The sequence below is a fragment of the Arvicanthis niloticus genome, chromosome 6, assembly GCF_011762505.2.
Source record: "Arvicanthis niloticus isolate mArvNil1 chromosome 6, mArvNil1.pat.X, whole genome shotgun sequence".
NCBI classification, from domain to species: domain Eukaryota; kingdom Metazoa; phylum Chordata; class Mammalia; order Rodentia; family Muridae; genus Arvicanthis; species Arvicanthis niloticus.
The window spans coordinates 56723632-56745768 of record NC_047663.1 but is presented as its reverse complement, the minus strand read 5'-3'; the positions used below and the strand labels follow the sequence as shown (position 1 = coordinate 56745768).

The 22137-nt window shown below is 43.8% G+C and overlaps 1 long non-coding RNA gene across 8 annotated transcripts; it reads right to left on the bottom strand.

The window, feature by feature from the left end:
* Positions 1-3865: 3865 nt before the first annotated feature.
* On the bottom strand, positions 3866-22069 carry LOC117711273 (uncharacterized). Of its 8 annotated transcripts, none has more exons than XR_013111266.1 (9): positions 21959-22069; positions 18050-18203; positions 14426-14582; positions 13384-13485; positions 10776-11009; positions 9501-9808; positions 7641-7886; positions 5299-6382; positions 3866-4060 (listed from the first exon to the last, which is right to left on the bottom strand). It is a non-coding gene; the product is annotated as an uncharacterized LOC117711273 (long non-coding RNA). The 8 variants fall into 8 exon arrangements; XR_013111265.1 differs by lacking the exon at positions 3866-4060 and adding an exon at positions 4067-4633; XR_013111267.1 differs by lacking the exon at positions 3866-4060 and adding an exon at positions 4067-4543.
* Between the last annotated feature and the right edge of the window lie 68 nt (positions 22070-22137).

The following is a 22137-nucleotide window of genomic DNA, read 5'->3' as shown; positions in this document are numbered from 1 at the left end:
AATTAAAAGACAGAGTATAATGCCCAGGTGTTCCCAACCCCAGCTGTGTGTATTAAATGGGTAATTAAAACATCTGAAAGTTGCAAAGGGCTTAATGATAACTGCTGTATTAGCATGGCTACTTCAAAGGTGGAACTAGATAAATGTGAGAAATTCCAATGCACTTTCCTCCACTGAACTCAGTAAATAACCAGTGCATATGGAGCACAAAATAATCTTATTTTTAAAAAGAAAAGTGATAAAGATGTTTCTTTTCGCTGTCACATGTAACTCCACTTTGTCCTGTCTTACATTTTAAGACATAATTCTGTGTCCTTATCTGCTGCTTCAACAGTCAGAAAAGACCCAGGATGAGGAAAACAGCATTTGCAGGGTTAATAATGGGATTGCTACCCTGGGCCATTTTTCCTCTTATGGTATCAGGGAACCTTACACCAGTCAGCATGCCTCAAACTCAGCAATCTCCCCAGCTGGACCATCTCCAGAGAAACCCTCACTCTGTGCTTCTGTGAGTTTCAGCCCTTCAGGGAATAATTATTGTCAGTGGCCCCACCCACATATCCTCAAGTCCTCTTTGCTTAGGGAAAAGATGGTGCATTGTCAAATACCCTCAAGAAGATCAGAGAGAGCTGTAGGGTTAGAATGAAGCCCAGCTGAATGAGACACTAGCCCAGAGAAATGATGTCGATATGCATATAATCACCCTTGCTAAGGGCCCAAACTTCCCTGCCCGCCCGGTGTGTATCACATTTAGACAACTGATGGTATGTGTTCTATGATTGGGGAAATGTGATTTTCATTATGTTTTAAGGTGTTTGTTGTTGCTTTGCAGGCAGTACGCTCAGCACATGTTCCTCCCAGTGGCACAGTTGCTGCCTGTGCGAGCATAGTTCCCTGCTCGCCTCTCACCACTGTGCTGTAGAGGAAGCAAGCACAGTCTTAAGGGCCCAGGAGCATTTCCTTCTTGGCCCTTTGTGTTGCTTTTGATGGGGCTTAACTTCTGTCAGAAATTGGATTCCTACAGAGCAGGAGGAAGCCATGTAAACAGAACTCCCTTGCCCCATGATCATTAACCCTTTCCTGGGCAGACAGCAGTCACGTCATTTTAAATCAGATGGGAGAACGGAGCTAACCTTTGCAAGAGGGAAGAAAGACATTTTTTACATGCCCCATGTGGAAGACAATATGTGGGTATTTCATGCATGTATTGTGTGCTTCGAGAAACCCAGGAGTCTTTGAGTGAGATACTAGATTGGAGTGTGGAGACTCAGACACTCCCAGTGGGGGGACAGTCTTCCAGAAGTCTTGGATAAAGTTGACCTTGTCAAACAATCCTAGCAACCTTTGAGGCCAGGATGTTTCAGGTTAGCTGGGGTCAGCTACAAATCAAAACTGTGGTTGATAATATCAGTTTAATCACTCAGCAGCGATTTATTGTGTGTATTTAGTGCAGAAGGGTCAATGGGCTTCAGAGAGGGTTCAGCCTTGGAATCTTAGGACAAGGTCAAAGAATGTTACCTTCTCCAACTGAAGCTTATCAGAGGACTAAGATGGAATTGGAGCCAGGAGCCAGGTGCAGGGATAATCTGCTTTGTGGAATGTGTTGCAGATGAGACCTGAGTGTTTCCTGAATCTCCACCTATGGGTCACATAGAGGAAAACCTAACAAATACAAGGGAGCTATTGTTGAAAGAACTTGGGGTCAGGCTGCCTCTGCAGATGCCTTTCTGGGGTAGGGGGAGGAGTATCATCCAGTTAATCACCCCACATCGAAATCATCCCACATCAAAAAGCACCTGATACCCTTTGATCAATCATGGTCTCAAAAAGCAAACTTTCCCTTCTTGTCTAACAGCACTTACCCCACCCAGTGTGGCTTCCATAGTGAACTAATTGGTTAACGGCCAGCCCTGTAGGTGCCACACTGAAAGGGCTACAGACAATGTCTGACTTAGGCGGTGCCTCACCTTAGCAGATTCTTCTACCTTACACTGACATCCCTACAACCAGTGTGTTATTCCACTGTCAATAGAGTATTCAAAAGTTCCCGAAGATGATCAACATTTTACTGGAAAATAGACTTTCTGTTAGATGAATGTGCCCAGCCTTAAATGATGTAAGTACACCTTAAAGTTGGGAGTTGGGGGGGGGGGGGGAGAGGCTGGACTATGATGCTAGGTAGCTGTGATGGGTTTAAGTGGTTGTAATTCCATCACAAAGTGACTATCTGTGTTTGGAACTGAATGTTCTCCATATTGAGTGAAAGGGGGTGCTGAGCCAGTGTGGACCATACTAAGAGCCATTCATTCATTCATAGTACAACATCAGCTTACAACAGTGAGACCTCTATACTGAGTATTGCAGCAGAAGTTAAGTACTTGGTAATGTAGCTGCTAGTGCCTTAAGAAGTGGGGTTTTTGGTTTTTTTGTTTGTTTGGTTTTTTTAGCTGTGAGTTGGGATCAAGCAGTGTAACTCTCCTGGAAAGGGAGAAAATACTCTGAAGGGACATGCTATCAGATTATTGAAGCAATAAGCCCCAAAGAGTTAACATTTTCCCAGGAATCCCATGCTGGGTGAAGGGGAAAGCTGAGGCCCTGTTGCTAGCCAGAGATTTCATGTAATTCTGACAACTTTCAGGACCACCACGAAGGGGAGCTCAGAGCCAGGCCTGTGATGTACCAATGGTGGGCGGGACCACACCTTGACTGCATACTTATGCTTACTCATGCCTTCTTTAAAAAATAGCTTTACTTATTTTTATTTTATGTGTGTTAGTGGTTTTGCCTGTATGTATGCATGTGTAGCAACTATGTGCCCAGTGGCCACGGAGAACAAAGCCGACATCAGATCTCCATCAGTTGATTGCCAACCTACTTCCATGTAGGTACTGAGAACTGAACTCAGCTTCTCTACGGGAGCAGTAAGTGCTCTCATCAACTGAGCCACCTCTCTAGACCCCCCACTCTTGCTTTCTATTTAAGATGAAATGTCATGTTAGAATCCCACAGACAGACAGACTTAGGTTCACCACATCTCTTCCTTGTTCTTTTGTGATCATGTTGAATAAATGTCTATTTTTCATGATCACCTCTTCTCTTGATTAGGATTTTATTGCTGTGAAGAGACACCATGGCCATGGAAACTTGTAAAGGAAGTAATTGGGCCTGGCTTAGAGTTTCAGAGGTTTAGTCCATTACCATCATGGCAGGAGACATGGTAGCATGCAGACAGACAGTGCTGGAGAGATAGTGAGAGTTGTACATCTGGATCCCCAGACAGCAGGAATAGTCTGAAACACACTTTCTCCAACAAGGCCACACCTTCTCCAACAAAGCCACGCCTTCTCCAACAAATACAATCTCCTAATAGAACCACTCCCTATGGACCTATGGGGCCATTTTTTATTCAAGTTACCACACCTGTCTCTCAGACAGGTCTTGGGAACAAATAGTTGAACCTGGCTGGTTAGGGCTACCAGGGCTCAGGCCTGGATCCTAAGAACTCTTTAACAGTAGTTTTGAAATCAGTTTCATGGGTCACAAACAACATTTTATAAGCAAGCTTAATAGGACAAAAATAGAAGAAAACTGGATTTGCAGTCATCTACTGTTCTGGTTTTATACCACCAAACACCAGTTATTCAAATCTCAGATCAAAACAGATGTCCACCAATGCAATTCAATTCTAATACTATCTGAACAGAACCCAAGTGTAAGCTCTCAGGGGCACCTCTACTTCAGGTGTGAACAGGAAATGTGGTCTGTAAGCCACACACACCTCTACCCAGCAGATTACAAGCTCCAGGGTCCCATGACTCCTGCTAAGGTCTGATCATCTACTAGAAAGTTGTATAGGACACAGAAAAGCTCTGTTATCATCCCAGTTTATTATAAGAATAGAGATGAGCAGCCAGGTGAAGTGCCCAGGTGAAGTCTGCAAGGGTCTTGGTGATCCGGAGCCTCAGTCCTTATAGAGTTGGGGGTCATTCATCCTTCTAGGTAATGGTGTGTGTCCTAGGTTTCTTTCTATTTCTGTAATAAACACCATGACCAAAAGCACCTTGGGGAAGAGAAAGGTTTATTTGGTTTACATTTCTTAGCACAATCCTTCATTGAAGAAAATCAGTGCAAGAACTTAAGCAAAGACCATGGAGGAACACTGCTTACTGGCTTGTCCCTCATGGCTTGCTCAGCCTGCTTTCTTATAAAACTTAGCACCTGGCCAGTGGTGACTCTGCCTCTAGTAGGTTGGGCACTTCCACATCAATATGCTGCTCCAGAGTCCCAAGAATATGCCTTACAGAAAAGCCACAGGCCAATCCGATGGAGGCATTTTCTCTATTAAGATTTTCTCCTCCTAGAGATGTCTAGGTTGGTGTCAAACTCAAGAAAACCATCAAATCCTGTTTCAGAAATCTGGTGGGCCCCCAGAGGTCACTCTTCCACATTTTCTGACAGCAGTTTCATTGTGCATGTGTGATGGATTGAATCATGAACTGAAGTGGCTGAGGTCAGTCTATAGTCTCTCTCCAGTGGCTGGAGGCTGGGAAGTGGAGATGGAAGTTCCAACTGTAATCACTGTGGTTCACTTTTCTGGCAATGGGTCCTCATTCTGATGATATCCACTGCCTGCCTGCCATGAGCCACCTCATTAGCATACAAGGGACAAGAGGCAGGAAATTCCATGGGTTTTAGGGGTTCAGTGCCAGGTATCAGAAACAAAGAATCAATACCTTTTTTATTGTACCTCAGTTGCACAGAGTAAAGATTAGAGTTATTTAGTGGAAGTTTTTCCCTCAATTGTTCACATATGTGTGTTTGTCTTCTTACCAGATCACCATAGGAAAGGTATTTCTTGCTATAGATTGTGGTGGAAACAGTTGGAAAACCCAGCCAGACATGCCTGCCTCCCAGACTTAGCTGTAAACTCTGATTTATTTGCTGTGCCAAGGGGGGCTGAAGGTTGCCATTTCTCTGATCCAACTCTAAGATCAGGATCTTTGTTTTCCCCAGCTCTTAACTGCAGTGTGCAGGGGCTGGTTCCAGTAAGGAGTCCTATGTTCCAGAATCTTGTAAGTTTTCAAAACACCTTCCTGACAAAGCATTATACATATAATGATTTCTGTCTGTGTCTAAGGGTTTTGGCAAAACATGGATGAAGGACACAGCAAGGCCAGAGAGGAGAGACTTTAACAAGCAGGGAAAGCTTCTTGGGGGAAGGAACACTGAGCACAAGAATTCAGTCTGTACAGATCTGCTCTGCTTTTCTCTGGAGCTGAGTGATGGGTATGAACTTACCATGGTGTGAGTATGGCTTGGCTCCCATAGACCTGTGGGCACACGGAAAGCTCAGTCCTTGGTGTGTAGCATTGAGGCAGTGAACCTTGAAGTCTCTGAGAGAAGTAGTAGGTCACAGGTACTGCATCTCCAAGGATGGATGGATGTCATCACTGGGAAGTGGGTCAGGTCTGGTGGGAGTGATCAGCTCTATAAGAGCTTCTTGTCCCCAAAATGAAAGTGTCTCAATCTCTTGTTTCCTGTCTTATCACATGGCCTCTTTTTTAACACATGCTTCATTATTGCAATGCTATCTACCAACTGAGAAGATGCTGCCCTGTGCCATTTGAGCCTCCAGACTTACAAGCTGAAGTGTTTTGTTAAGCTCCACAAAACAGACTAAATATTGAGATCAGGTTGTACCTTCCCCAAAAGTTCTCTAGATTATATAAAAGCAGTGGTTGTTCACATGTGCCTTGACCCGAAAGACTCCATTTTGGGTACTGTACTGGGGCAGATACATGAAGAATACCATCTCCCCAGTGCCATCCATGCAGCAAAGACTGATAAATGACTTGTTCCTGGGATAGAAAGGAACCACCATATAAATATTTCAGGGGCTCTGGAAGTATGACCAGACTTAGGGCTGTCACAACCTGTATTCCAACAAGCCAGAGCCACCACACAGCCTTCATAACATATTAAAGAGCTCAATTCATAGCAAAATGCAAAATGGAGACACTATTAAACAAGATTTATTTAATGTGGCCATATCAGGAAGAGGGAAAAAAAGATCAATGGCTAGTCAAGGTCTGCCTTTGGGACCTAACAGGAGGGTAGGGGTTAAATTAAACTAGCAAGAGATATTCATGGTTGAACATTCAGCCAAAGTGTGGTCTCACACACATCTAACCAACTCTCACCACTACCCTGTCCAACACTGCCTCTGCTCCAACCAGTCCATATGGTTGTCTCACAACTTATAAATCCTTTTCCAGACATAAGTTCCTCCTCTGGCAGAGAGCTCTGTCTCTGGTTGCCCCTGGGACTTCAGCCATTTCTTCTTCCAGGTTATTTATGTCTTGGGGTTCATGGTTTCATTCATCTGATAGCCAAGGAGAGAGATACAATATTTCTTTAGAATATATTCATTCCTATCAGGTGGGCTATGTGTGCATATTACAATCATATCAGGGAAGCCAGGCCTAGAAACTTAGCAGATACATCAGATGAGGGTGTGTGACTCCCTCACCTGGATGTCACAAAGAGGTAGGCACATAGTATGGCAATGGGGATAGCACCCACCTGCCCATCATCTGACCACCCAGAAGGACAGACAGACTTCTGACTCTCCCTAGGGCTTCCACCCAGATTCTTCCCCCAGGTGCTGTTGATGTTGCTACTCAACAGCCATCTGCCAATTCTCCTGCCTATCCATCTGGCCGTGCCCTTTCACCTTTGCAGCTGGACTCAACTCTACATCTAGTGTCTGTGGACCATAGAAGCCTGACTACAGCAGAAATGTCTTCCTAGAATTGGTTTGGGTTTGTTATCTTATCGACAGACTATTTACATTTCTATCAGCCCTTCTTCTGAACCCTTTTGAATTGTGCCGTGGCCTCTTGCCTTCTGTAGCCTTTCGGAGGCCACATATACACAGAGATCTAGATAGATTTATAGGGTGCCGTGTAATGTGTGATCTCAGAGTTAGCGGTAGTTAAGATGAGAATAAAAGAATCTGTGTTCACCTTGGCCAGGGTTAGGGGGGAAAGCTCGAATAGCTGGCAAACTGCTGTCACTGAAACCACCATGTCTTGTAAAGTTTTTGTTATTCCATAAATCCTAACAGGGTAGAAAGACACGAACGTGGTCCTGACATTGGGCTCTCACACCACTGAGATGCTCATTTATCACCTGAAAGCTCAGCTTGACCCAACTAATACAATGAAGCAGACAATTTCAGTGTAAACTTGTAGTAGGCTACTGAACTATAGTTATGCCATCTCATCAAAGTATTCCTAAGAGTACTTTACATGCTAAAAATATCTTGGGTAAAACTGGTCTCTAGATCAGCCCTAATTCCTACAGTAAACTGGCCTCTAAATTCCTCCACACTGTGACCCTGAACTAAAGGTTAACTGCCTGACCATTAACTGTTATCTCTCTGCTTCTGTAAACAATGCTTGCTTTCTGTATATATCACAATTGCTTATTTTGTCCTTTAAAATCTCAGTCCAACTAGAGGTTGGGGTTGCTTCCTGCTACTCTACTTAGACAGTCCCACTGGCAATTAGGAATGACTCCATTCAATGTAATCAGCCCTCTTTGGGGTTTTTCTCTTCAGGTCCCCCAAACAAACTTACATTGCTAGATTGTTTCAGGTGAAACTGTCCCACGGAGACATCCTGACACCCAGGGGTCCAAGGCATACTAGAGACTGAGATGAGATCAGGATAGCATTCAGCACTTTCAAATCATTTGGAAAGTGACAGGCTTTGAGGGCAACAATTACACTGCTGTATGAAAGGAAGATGGCCAGGTCTTGTTGGGTTGCTTAAAAAGACCCTGAGTTGGGGACTCCTAAGCCAAAGCTACCACAGATGAGATACCTGTAAGAGAGTAAGAAAGTCAGAATGGAGGGGAAGGTTCAGGCACAATGTCACTACAGCTGAGGCCTCAGGTGAGCCAACAGGAAGCCCTGAAGTTGAGGTTGAGACACCCCTAGTTGAGGGAAAAGGCCTGTCCCTTTGTATTCCCATTTCATCCAGATATCCATTGACTATGATTTGGACTTGCAAATGGCATGGGACCTTAGGGAAGTGAAGAAGAGGACATGGAAGGGGCCCACAGTCCTCTTTGAGGGCATGCCTTTGACATCACTCAGGTCCACCGCCACACATTTCTAGCACTGCCCAGGTGCCAAGCTGGGAACTAAGCCTTTACCACCCAGGCCATTAGGGCCATTCAGAACCAAATTGCAGCTGGAAACAGCGAGTCATTTGTATGGATTCATTTTGGCATAGACTCCCCATCTCCACCGACAACCTTTTCCTCTTCATGATACAAGAAGGACATTTCTCATAAGAAATATGTACCCTGCCTTTGGGGACAAAGGAGAAAGTGGAAGGCTCCAGCAGCCTCTCAGGTGCCCTAAGGTCAAAACCATCAAGATGTCCCACTTACAGACTGATTTGGGGTTCACATCTTCTGATCCCTTCAAAATCAATACAGGACTGTTTTACCCCAGAGGACAGGACTAAGAAAATGTGGAGGTGTGTTTCTCCAGTCAGTGTGATACAGGCAGTGATTGCAGAAGGGATGCCCTCTGTCGCCCTCACCTCCTTTGGTTAAGTCCTTGCCCTGTCATATCAGCTGTGCCATCCCCGAAACTTCCTTACACTTCTGTGTCTCTGTTTTCTGGGTTGTAAAGCAAGAATGAAAACGACATCCACTATACAAGTGGTGTGAAGAGTAAGCAAGTACGGGCCTGTCAAGAGCTCACAAAAGTGTGGAATCCATATCAGCTGGTATTATTTTTATTTGAAAAGAGAGAGAGCCTCTGTGGCTTGTGGGGGATGAGGCAATAGAGAAACAGATGTGGCTGAAACAAGTTTTTTGACAAGGCTCTGCTTGGGGAAAGCCCAGCCATGGGCGGGGAAGTCCTTGCTGTGCTATGGATGAAGTGTGGTGAGCCCTGCACAAGATGACCATGTCCTACTGCCCGGTGCCCATGAGTTGGGCTCCTTATGTTCCACACCGCAGACAGACATGGTTAAATAAATGAACCACTCCATTTCGTGCTGCTTTAACAGAATACCTGTGACTGGATAATGGAGACAGAGAGAGGCAGAGACAGACAGACAGACAGACAGACAGACCGACCAACCAACCAGGCATGGCATCTTACCTCATCATAGCAGCATCTTAAAGGCTAAAGTAAGAAGACTGTTTTAAGTTTGGGGCCCTCCTGGGCTATACAGAAAGTTAAAAGCCAGATTTTATAGTGATACCCTCCCTGTAGCAAAAATAAAATCGTTATGTTTCGCAGTACTGGGGAATGGACAATTCTGAGATCAGTGATGCCTTTGATAGGGCACAAGACTCTTCTTGCATCATCCCATGGTGGAAAGCAGAATGTCAAGAGCAACTGACATTTAGAGTAAAAGAAGTAAATTTAACCTTTCACAAGAATCCACTCAGAATGAATGTGTTAATCCACTTACAAGGGTAAAGATGGGGCCTCAGAATCCAAGTTTGTGTTTTTCCAACTTCCATGGAGGAAATGGGTAACCAGGACTCTTGGTTCCTGGGTGGATGAAAATGCTTGTGGTTACCAGCATTAACCTTGCAGTAAGACACTGTCCTGAAGTTGACAGTTTGGTTGGGGGTATTCCATGGTGTCAAGGTGTCTTTTTCAGCAAAGAGCTTCAGATTCACATCTGGAGACCAGAGCAGGAGGTGGCAAAGACCACTCTGGTGTCTCATTCAAACATCTCAGTGCATCTTTGTCAGATTTCAGACATATCTAGAACTGAAACAGCCAAACCTTAGTGCATCATAAAAGGCACAAAGAGGGACAGAGATCATGCAGCTTAGCATCAGCCCCTAGTGAGGTGTCCTAGTCACAGGGAGTGGGAAGGGAAAGTGAGAACACTGTGTACACAGCCCCAGGGTGCTGCTCCTTCTGACTTTGTCATACTCTACATGCCAGCTTATTGTTTTGTGGCTTCAAAGCAGCAAGCCATTGTTAAGTGCCTAAAACAAATATCTGTCATCCAGAATCTTGAAGCCATTACTGACAAGGTGAAGGACAGAACTGGAGTCATTATAACACATTGCTTTTTTTCTTTCCCTCTGTTTTTACTTTGTACTTGAAAACAAGGCAGCCAACTCCAAGTCCACAGCACAAGCTCAAGTTCAAGGTCTATTCTTACTTTCTACCCCCTTGTACTTTGCAGTGGGTGTCCTCACCCACCACTGGATCTTGCATCTCCAGTGTTAAATCAGCTAGAATCTGCTAGAGAGGGAACTTCTCGTGCCCCACTCCAGAGCCACCGCATCAGAGTCTGGGGTGAACGGGAAGGTGAGCAGATACCATCAAGGTGGAATGTTAAAAGGCACAGTATTTACTTTCAAAATGAAAAGCCATATTGAGGAAAGAGCGGAAGGAAGTTGGAAACACAAAGGGTGCAGAAACCGGTCCTCACCACAAGAGGAAAACAGACACAAATGTTCCAGGGGCTGGAAAAATTGACTGCACACATACTTTCATTTATTTATTTATTTATTTATTTATTTATTTTATTTTTATTTTTTAGCCCATAGTGTCTTTTTTTTTTTTTTTTTGTAATTTCACTTAAAAATATAGACACAGCCTTTCCTTCAAGTGATCATATAACAGAGCACTCCCTGAGACTATGTTTTACAGGAATATAATCAGCAGGGCTGAGGGTTCTTGTTATGATGGAGCAAGGGTCTCTCTCACCCAGGGCACCTACCTTGACCCTCTGTGCCATTCCAACAGCCAGAGACCCTCTGGGAGGGCAGGTGAGAAAGAAGGCTTTGCTTGTTTGTTTTTAGAGTCAGAGAGGGTCTTCTGGGACTCTGGTTGTCCTCAGCTACCTATCCACAGCTGACCTTGAATTCCTCAACTTTTGCTTCCTGTTTTCCATGTGCCCAGACTAAAGGGTCCACCATCATTCCTGGCTTGAGACAAGGCAGCTTTTTGACAACTGTAGACACAAGGCAGCAAAGGAAACGTGAAAAGCATCTGTGTGCACGCTGCATTCTAACATTCTTCTTCCTCATCCTGGTCCTATCATTCACACCCAGGGCCGTGTGCCCTTGACACCATGTGGCCCTGTTCTGGGGTTTGCCTGTTTCTCCATTTAGTTTTTAAGTTCTATAAGGACAGAGACCAAGATGATCTTAATATTGAAACCCTTAGCCAAGTACCTGGTTCTTCACAAGGATCCAATGAGCATAAGGAAGACAGGCAGGCAGGAAGATGGGAGAGGGAGATGGCTAATATAACAGTATCCCTGCTCTCTGAGTCTGGACCATGAGGCCTCAGAGTCCTCAACACAGCACTACAAACAACTACCCTACATCAGTCCTCCTTAAATTCAAACAATAATGGTCCAGGAGAGATGGAGAAGTCCTTGGTTTTCTGGCAGGAGCCAATGCTGGCAGAAAAGAGTGAGAGGAGAGGCTGCTGTTGGCCCACAGAATTCAGCATCTCCTAAAGCCGCATTTAGCTCCAGGGTACTGGTCACAGGTTACTGGCTGGGGTCACTGGGATGTAGTTGACTTAGGAGATTTGTGGAGCTGTCACCAGAGTAGCTCCTGAAAACAAAGCCTCAGGCTGGCAGGAACTCTTCCTTGGGCTGCTCAGCTGCAAACCAGATGGGCTTAGTCAATGGTTACCTCCCTCACAAACCTTAGGCTTTGGCAAACATGGGTGCACATTGCCACCCAGTGGTGATAGTTTGTAATAGGCCAAGGATAAAGAAAAGCAGACAACAGTAATAGCCAAGGAATGAATGCGTGGGAAGATAACAACTGGAATTATTTTATTTAGCTTTTCTCAGCTAACCAAAACACACATTCATATTATTGTATATAAAATGCTGTGGGAAACTCAGTTCAGAAAAAGGAGACTCAAAACTTTTAAGGATGCTACCATGTACTACTGGCCAAGAAAGAATGAACGGCTTGGGAATTCAGCTCAGATCCCTGGGATCCTATCCAGATGTTTGACCAGCTGGTCACACGAGTCCCCTCCAGTCAATTACTTTTCTTGATGTTTCTAATCAACAGTGTTATATATGTGACGCTGTAAGCTTTTACATTTAATATTAGCTCATAACTCAGGAGCCTAAACCAGATGTTTTGGGTGAGAAAGAAATTGATGACTTATCAGGAGATTGAACCCAGGCCACTGGCTGCTCTCCAGGCATTCTGCCAGCTGAGCGGCAGAGCAGAGTGCCTGTTACCCACTCTTCAGTTACAGAGAAAGGAGGGGACCGAGTGAGGCAGAGCACCAGTGTATGGCAGCATGCAAGGAAATCTGGGCAGTGTTTCCTTATAAGGCAGGAGCCTTGTGTTCTTTTAAGTCAGTAATGATCAGGATTTTCAGTGTTTTAGACATGTTTATGATTTTATGGAGGAGAGGGAAATTATGATGGAGAAGAGACTGAATACACAACCGAGAGAAGGCAATGAAGTGACATAGTGGTTGCAGATGAGGGGAGCCTCTTAGGGACTGGGAAAGGCTCAGTGGCCAAAGTGCAACCATGTTACGGGATAGTGCATTCAGATCTTCAGTACCCACATAAGAACTGAGCACACCAGAACACATTTCTGTAACTCTAGCACTACAAGCCAAGGGGATGAGGGCAAAGGCAGCCCGGTTCCAGGGGCCCACCAGCGAGCCAATCTAAGCCAAATTATCAAGCTCCAGGTTCAGTGGCAGATCCTTGCAAAAAAGTAATACAGTAGAAAACATGTTTAAAGAAAACATGCCAACATCCATCTCTTGCTGCCTCATGCACCCGCACACTTACACAAACATGAACAAATACACACATGAGCACAGATACAGACTTGACCCAGGCTTGATCATGCCTGTAAGCCCCAGCACCTTGGATTCTGAGGCAGGATGATGACTACAAGACTGAGGTCAGCCTGGACTACATAGGAAGTTCAAGTCCAGCCCATGAGACAAATTGAGACTCTGTCTCAAACAAATAAACAGACAGACAGACAGACAGACACACTGTCATTTCCTCTGCCTCTCCTGGTCAGTGAGGCCCACTCATAGCAGGAGTCAGACTACAGAGCAGAGAGAAAAGTAGTCTTCTGGGTTTTGCTTTCTGAAAGCCAAGCTTCCAGGGGAATGATGATGACAAGTTACCCCGCCTTCACGAGGGTTTAAACTCATGAAGGCCCAGAGACATTTTTGCCCTCCTGCACCCCTCTACAATCCACACACCAATCTTTATAGAGCAGGGGGCAGAAACTGGTTGGGTCCTGTATCTAACTTCCCTGCTTAGAATCCTGGAGAAGGGTTGCTGGAGAGGTGGCATAGCAGTTCCCAGCACTTACCTCTCATGTAGAGTACCAGAGTTCAGCTCACTGCACCCACAGGAGGCAGCTTGCAGCTGCCTGTAACTCCATTTTCAGGGATTAGATGTCCTCTTGTAGGCTCTGTAGGCATAAAACAAATGTGGTACAAACACACACACACACACACACACACACACACACACACACAGGCAAATCGTCCTTAGATAGGTTTCTATTGCTGTGATAAAACACCGTGACCAGAAGCAGTTGAAGGAGTGGGCCAAAGGGTTTATTTTATTTCAGCTTATAGTTCATAGTCTATGATGAAAGGAAGTTGGGGCAGGAATTGAAGGCAGGAGTCTAGAGGCAAGGCCATGACGGAATGCTCTTCACTAGCTTGCTCCTCCTGGCTTGTTCAGCCTGCTTTCTTCTACCACCCAGGACCACCTGCCCAGGGGTGGCACTACCCACAATGGGTTGGGCCCTCCTACATCAACCCTTAATCAAGGAATGCTCCCACAGACGTGTCTGTAGACCAATAGAATGGAGACAATTCCCCCAATTAAGGTTTCCTCTTTTTAGAAAAAGCTAGCTAGTGTCAGGTTCATTCACACACACACACACACACACACACACACACACACACACACACACATTCATACTCACAAAAATTAAACAAATAAGATAAATCTTGAAAAAAAAAAGCATTTCCTGGAAAGGGAACAGACCGGGGCCAGGCAGGGCTGCTACTGGGTCTGGCCTGGTAGAACCCAATGATTCTGTAGGTGATAAGCCATGGGACGCACTGAATAAAACTCCTAGTACAAAAGTACTCAATAACCAGCCATTTTTTCTGCATTATCGGATGACTGAAGTGTCAAGGGCTTTGACTATGGTCCATTTCCTCTGATGGGTAAATGCCCAGCAAAGGGTAGCCAGCACAGAACCTGCTCACTCCCTCTTTCTATCTATCCATTCTCATGTTGAGCCTGGTGTCTTCTAAAGTTAACTGGTGCCAAGCACCATGTGAAATTAAGCTGTGTAAACTTGGCTGGGCTATAGCTCCAGATAGTTCACTTACCATTGATTCCAGCTGTTTCTTGAACATGCATAGATAAAGCATGATTCAGTTGCTCTTCTGTTTCTGTGATAATACCATGATGAAGGCAGCTAGAGAAGGAAGGGTTTATCTGGGCTCATAGTTCTAGGCCCATCAGAAACCATCTGAAGCAAACTGGCTGGAATCAGAAACATCTCATGCAGCAAGCAGGAAACCAAGACACATGGGAATGGCATGTGGCTTTGAAACCTCTCAGCTTGACCCCACATGATACTTTCTCCAGAAACTTTGACCTCCTAAACTGCCCAAACAGCCACCAACTTAGGACCGAATTACTCAAATGGCAACTGTGGAGAACAACTCAAATGACCACAGCAGAAGACCTTTATCTTCAAACTACAAATCTCATGTTCTGGGAAATTGCAGAGTTAGTTTTTGGGTAGAGAGAGGGAGACAGATAGACAATAGGTGAGTGAGGGTGGGTAGTAAGTGTTAGTGGTGTGGGGACTATATATAATTGGGTGACTGTGTTATAGTAAAAATGAATTCTTTGCCCCAGTTCAACAGGAAGCAATTATGAGAAGACTGTTGTGTTAGCTCCTTAAGTTGAGGTGGATGGTTTTGGTCATTTTATGAGTTATTGATTTGTTGTCATTTTAGGGGATGATTGCAAATAATCATGGCCCTGGACATGGAGGAAATGAAATGCAGAACTTAGACTCAGGGATTTCTATCTTTCCTTTCTTCTTCTCTAGCCTTCTTTCTTTCTTAGATAAAGTGAAGGGGGTTGAAAAGAAAAGGGGGGAATGTAGAACTGTCATATGGAAATAATACAATAAAATGGTATTGAAGCTACTCTTCAACTTAGAGCTATTACTATTCTCAAATAAGGTTATTTTTGTTTACATTGTTATGGATTATAGATTATCCAAACAAGTTTAAGGTTTTCATTGACATGCACCTTATATATTGATACAAAATTTAAGATTACTTTTGCTACAACATAATGTATGTATGTTTCAACTCTTGTATAGGTATTGTGCCTATGTAACTCATTTAAAAATAAAAAGCTTAGTCCCAGTCCTTTTAATAGCTGCCGTTGCAAACTGTTTAGGATAATGCAAGTTAATCCTAATTAAGCAATACAAGTTAATAGTCAATCAAACTCATGGTCTTGTTCAATGCTAGTCTGGATCATCACAGATATAATACATCCTGGTTTGAACAGATAATAGGTAGCTAGAGACAGGCAATGTTAGCTTGTTCAGATATGTTATAAATAGATAGATGGTCTTCCAAAACCTCATAGACTCAAAGAATATGGCATTTAAAGATTTTTTTATTGTTAATTTAAGGCATTTTAACTCCTGGCAGTACCCCCATTAGATTAGATTTGGAAGAAGATGAGCATCAGAAACCTTCATGTGAAGTTGCTTCAATTGTGGCAAGCTAGCCACCAGGCAAAGAAAATGTCCTAACTTCATCTAAGACAGAATACTATCCAAAGGGACAAATGGATGCAGGGAAGTCAACTATCAAGTTCTGGCAAGAGAGGGTAAAAAAGTCCTTCATAATTCCTGCTTCACATAAGATCTATCAGATATTTTGGACCTGAAGGCTGAAGATGATGCTCCAATGTTTTAGAGAATATTGGGGACTGTCAACTGTCTCTGTCACTTCTTAGTCTTGGAAGCTGCTGCTTGCATTTCCTACTTACTCAGTGTTGGTATCAGGGACCGACTTTATGGTTGCAAATCACCTCTGAACCCAGCAACAATGGTGACGTCACCCATAGGAGACAGGGACACATGCATCTGTTGCCATGGCAATCACCATATATTCCCAGCGTCTATTTGGTTTACCTCCCACATTTACATGTGAGCAGTTACATCACAGCCTAAATAAAATGCTGACCATCTTGAGCTTTGTTCTTTCTCTTCTCACTTTTCGCCCTTCGTCTCCATCGCCCCCTTTTGCTCTCCTCCCCCTCAATAAACATCTCTCATGTGGAACTGTGTTGGCCTAGTGTAGTCTGTGTGGACATGAGCCACGATTCTATCACAGCACTCGGATAATATTTATTCCTTGTCAGGTCCCTGATGGGGCTAAATACTACATACTTACAGTTTCACAATTATGATTAAATTGTTTAGGATTTTAGCAGATGTGTTTAGGTCTACAAAGATGATTTTAGGTTAATAGTACAAGGCAGGATAGAAACTGATTTAGATGCAGAACTCTGAACTCACCAAGATAGGTTAGATAATAAAATCCTCTCTCTTGAGTTGCCAAATACAGACTGAACTTTTTAAATGTAACTCTTACCTAATAATTTTCTTGTTTCATAATTGTTATAATTATATTCAATTTATATTTGAAAGAAAAAGAGCCTTTCATTGGACTAAAAGGGGAACTGTAGAGAGAGTATCTTGTGTATTGTATGGATTTATCACCTGTCAATTAGAAAACCCATGGCCTATAGGTAAGGGTAGAATAGAAGGTGGGACATCCAGGAAGCAAAACAAATTCTGGTATAGAGCCAGGCTCAGGAGATTCAGCTTAGAAAATGTGACAAGACAGAAGCATGGAACCTGAGCACAGGTAATCAGCCATATGGCAGATGTAGGTTAAAATAAATGGTATAACTTAAGTCATAATCTAATAAGAGAAAAGCCTAGCTATATGTGGCCAAATTATTTGTACATACTTTTTGAGTATGAGTCTTATTTCTGGGAACATGGGACTAGGAGGAAGAACTAGAACGTAATTTCTACATGGATGTCTACTGGACAGTTGAAGGTTCTCATTATGCTTTGGTAGAGGGACAAGGGTATTGTTCACATTTGCCAGCCATTTATACCATGCCTATGACCGGTGAAAATTAGAAAAGTGTCCCCTTTGCCCTGCCTGAGGAAACTGGGCAGGTGTCACTTGCTCACCTGTACTGATCCTCAGTTCCAGTTAGGGGACTGGTATGTCTCTGTCCTCCCACTCTGTAGACACCAGTGCCTGTGCAAACAGTTACCCTGGTAGGTATGTGTAATGTGTGCTCTAAGCACCCCCTTTTTAAAAGCATGGGGCAAGCAGAATCTCACTCACAGGTCATGAATAGCTCCTCAACCCTCAATTCTGGAGGATTCTCACAATGACTGGCTTGCCCAGAACTGGAGAAGTTGGTTAGGGTCAAGATATACACACTAGTGGGTGGAAAGACCAGGCCTTGGAATCAAAGATGAGACTCTAGAACAGGGTTCAGGGTGGCCACCAAGTAGACAGTCTGCTAGTGGTAGGTTCAGGTAGTCAAGTTAGGTGTGGGATCGGGAAGGGGTGGTGGTATTCAAGTGGGTTTCTGGCCCAAAGAGCTGAGAGAAGGTGAGGCCATAGTATATGAAGAGCCATTCACCTCCCTCTAGGTCACTGCTCCTCACAGTTGAGACAGAACTAGCAAGTGTGTTTTGAGTGTGTATATGTAAAATTAGGTTATAAAATATGGATATGTCATGCATACATGTGAAACAACTCCTACACCAGAGTAAACCGTCCAGATGCTTCTATCTTTGTTGGTGGTCATAGGGTAGAGCATGCCAAGAAAACCTGAACTCTTCTATTCCAAAGGCTACTTTGCTGTTTAACTTGAATACTTACCTGATTACAAGGTGTGCTCTATTTACTTCTTCTTTGGTTCTAGGCAGATGCTATCCAAGACTTGCTTTGAGTTCTGGGTTCATCACTCCAGAAGCACTGTGGTTTCACTCCAACTTCTTGGAGACTAGCTACCACAAGAAGCTCAGCCTGACCACTGAAAAAGGACAGTCTACATGGATGGAAAATCTACTTAGGGATTAGTGGCACCTCAGCCCACAGTCAATATCGCAATGCCTAGCTTGGAAGGCCATTTGGACATGCCACTCCTCATGGAACACTCTAGGAAAACAACATTCAAGTTGCAGAGAGACAAGCCATCCTTCTGAGTATATCTCCCTGTCTGTGAGCAATGAAGGGTGGAAATGACCCCAAGCTACTGTGTTTAGGGTAGTCCCCATATATGGCAGTGAACAACTAAGTAAATGGAAGTGGGGAGCTTACATTAATTCAGAGTGTCACTGGGTTCTGAAAGTCCATGGCCTCCATTTCCACCTCCCAGACACTCTTAACATCCAGGCACCCTCCCCTTCAGCAAGTCAGGAGACAATTTTATCCCAGCATGTGTCCTTTCATAGATGCCAGTCCCATCAAACTGGCAATATTGACCAAGACAAATTAGGTTTACAGTCAAAACCTGTGTCTCAGACTGGGTAAATGGCTCAGAGAGTAAAGCACTTGCCACTTAAAATGAGGACCTGAGTTTAAATCCATAGAGTCCATGTAAAGTCAGACACAACAGCAGGAATGTATGGTATAAGCTATGATAGTCATGTTTAGTTTTGAAGATGTGACTTTATTAAGCACAGCAAGCCAAAGTAAAAGAATAAATAAAAATTGAGAGAGAGAGAGAGAGAGAGAGAGAGAGAGAGAGAGAGAGAGAGAGAGAATATGAGAATTGGACACCCAAAATAATATTCAGCAGAAATCAACTAGGGAAGTTCCCTTAGAAGCAGCCAGATAGAGTTCTCAACTAAGTATTCAGGGCCCTGGCTTTATCTGTGGAGAAGACTCTGAATTCAAGACTATTACAGCTTGCAGCTGTGAGATGCATGTCTTGCTACTGGTGAAAATACTTTCTATAGTTTAACATATGTTCACTTTGGGAATATCTGACAGATATGTGCCTAGGACAACAATAACAGGGCTCTACTTTTTTGTGTGTAAGGGATTTAGTATGAAAGTGTTCTCTTAAATGGACTTTTTTGTTTGTTGTTTTAATTTTTTCAGACAAGATTTCTTAATGAAGCCCTAGCTGTCCTGGAATTTACTCTGTAGACCAGGCTGACCTAGAACTGACAAATTCACCTGCCTCTGCTTTCCCAGTGCTGAGATTAAAGGCCTGTACCACCACTCCCTAGCTCCTACATGGAATTTTTTTAATTGTACTTCCTAACATATTCTTTTTGAAAAAATGTGCTAGTTGCAGTGGTGTACACCTTTAATCCTACCACTCAGGAGGCAGAAGGTAGTGGATTTCTGTGAATTCAAGGCTAGCCTGGTCTACATAGAAAATTTCAAAATAGCCAGGGCTACATATAGAGACCCTGTCTTAAAATAATAAAATAAAAAGAATTTGTGATTGTTTATTTCTAATATTTGTAGGCGTGGTGGTGTCAAGAAAAAAAATAAAATGGCATGTAGCATTGGTTTGAGGGCTTTAAAATGGAGTTAAAGGTTCTCAGTCAGGCCACAGCCAAAATTCTAAAGTGGCCTGCAGCTATGCCATTCCTCAGATCCAGTTGATTTTTCAAAGGTTGTTAACCTCTCCTGACCCCTACAACAGACCCTCTCCTCCAAAATACTCAAGAGACCAAGACAGCACCCAATCCACCCTTTTAAAGAAATTGCTTAATTTTTGCCAGCATCAACCACAGTTCTTGATTAAAAGATATACTTTAAGACAGGTGGTGGTGGTGCATGGCTTTAACTCCAGCACTTGGGAGACAGAGGCAGGTGGATCTCTGTGAGTTTGAGGCCAGCCTGGTCTACAGAGTGAGTTCCAGGACAGCCAGAGATACATAGAGAGACACTCTCTTGTACGTACATACGTGTGTGTGTGTGTGTATGTTAAACCTTTAGGGGCTTAAACTAGAAAGGCAGCCACTATCTGGTTAAGCTCCAGATATTCTAGATTTCATGAATGTGATTTCCCTAATATCAATCCTAATTAGCCCCAAGCAAATGCAATTCTTCTTGTTCTTGGCTAGGTAATAGTATGTTACAACCTTTGCTGTGTACAAGCCCCCCAAAGTTGTTCAGTTATCTGGAATTTTCCCTCCCCTCACTGGTATGACTACTTCAAGTAGGATGGTAATTGTCACAGAGCCAGTTTCATATTCAGTGAGGCTTCCAAGTAAATCCCACTCTGCGCTCCTCAAGTGTGCTTTCTGAATTTCTAGTGGCTTCAGTGGAGATCTGTTGTGAAGAGATCCTCAAGAGGCTCTGAAGAGGTAGTAGGTCTTTTTCTCAAATGACCCACACGGGAACACCAAATGTTACAGTGACTTGCATATAGTCAGCTTCTCAGCCTGCCTTCCCCCTTTCTCTGCTGGCCTAGATCCACTAAGACCCCAGGTTGGGCTTGACCTCACTGGAGCCATCATGCCTAGATGTTATTGTTTCTAAATGTATATGGATATTTTTCATGAATGTATGTTTGTACTCCAAGTGCCTGATTCCTGCTAAGGTCAGAAGATGTGAGATTCTGTGGGACTAGAGTCTCAGAAGATAACTTGTCATGACTCACCATGTGGGTGCTGGCAAGAGAAGCTTAGACCTCTGAAGAGTAGCCAGTGTTCTTGAACTATGAGCCATCTACCTATTCCCAGGATTAAAAAAAAAGTGTGTGTGTCTGCCTGCCCACCCACCTGCCCAGGTTGTGAAAGGGTCTCATGTAGTCCCAGGTTCACCTCCAACACACTATCGCAATTGTCTGGCCACAGCCTAAGAGCCACCTGACAGCCCTCCCTGAATATTTGTTTAAATACATTTCCTGCAGGTGGCAACATTTTTTTCTGTATAAATTTCTATTATTTATTCTGCATGTCTCTTTAGTGCCATTCAAAGCATGGGCCATTGAAGGGCCTTTAGCCAGCCCAAGCATGGTAAACATGGCTTTGGCAGGCCTTGCCTTCTCCCCCATACCCTCTGTTTTGCTAAACAAAATCCATTAAATTACATCCCTAAAGCTAGACACCAAGGTCTATTCCCTTATTTGGCCATTTTCTCCTAAGACTGACCACCAAGGTCCAGCTATCAAATTATGGAAGTCCAGCCCCTTGAAAAGCCCCCTTTGGCTCACCTAATTGACATACACAATCAAAACTAACCAATTCATCCAAACAGGGTGTGTGTGTCTCTTTTTACCTTTATAAGCTGCCATTTGTCTATAGCCAGTCTCGTCCATCGTGCCTCTGGTGCAAATAGCTCTCTCTCCTTTCTCTTGACCTTTTTCTCTTCTCCCTAGTCTCTATCTCCTTTCTTTGTCTCTTATTCCCTGACCTTTGTTCCTCTGGGGAAAATAAATCTCCATTGTGTTTAGAACTTGGTCTTGAGGTGTCCTAAGTCGCCTTTCAAGGTCCCTACAGCCATGTTATTCTAAATATCTCCCAAAGATAAGCACTTTTAACTATTTCCGTCTTGAAGTAAGGAATGCAAATAAGAGGACCAGCTCATAACACCAATATAACCCAACAGTAGGGAAGCTTACTTAGTCTTTTAACCTCTATCCTTACCCCAAAACGAAGAATATCATCTGAAATGTGTTTTTATGGTGGATATCAAATTAGCCAGATCTAGCTCCCATGCGATATTCACCATCATCATAAGCAAGAACAATGCAAAGCTTGGGGTACTTTTGTAGAGGGGCACAGCTCCTAACAGCAGAAGATAAACCTGAAAAAGACTCACTCCTTTCCCAGTAATGCCTTTCGAGTACTTGCACTCCCAGAAGTCCCGCCTCCGCCAAGTGACGGTAGCCGGAAAACGTCAACACTGGGAAAGCCGGAACAGGTGAGGGGGCGGGGCCTCCGGCGACGCTCTAGCTTTCGCTTACTCTACGTCCGCCTTGATTGACAGGCTCCGAGCTC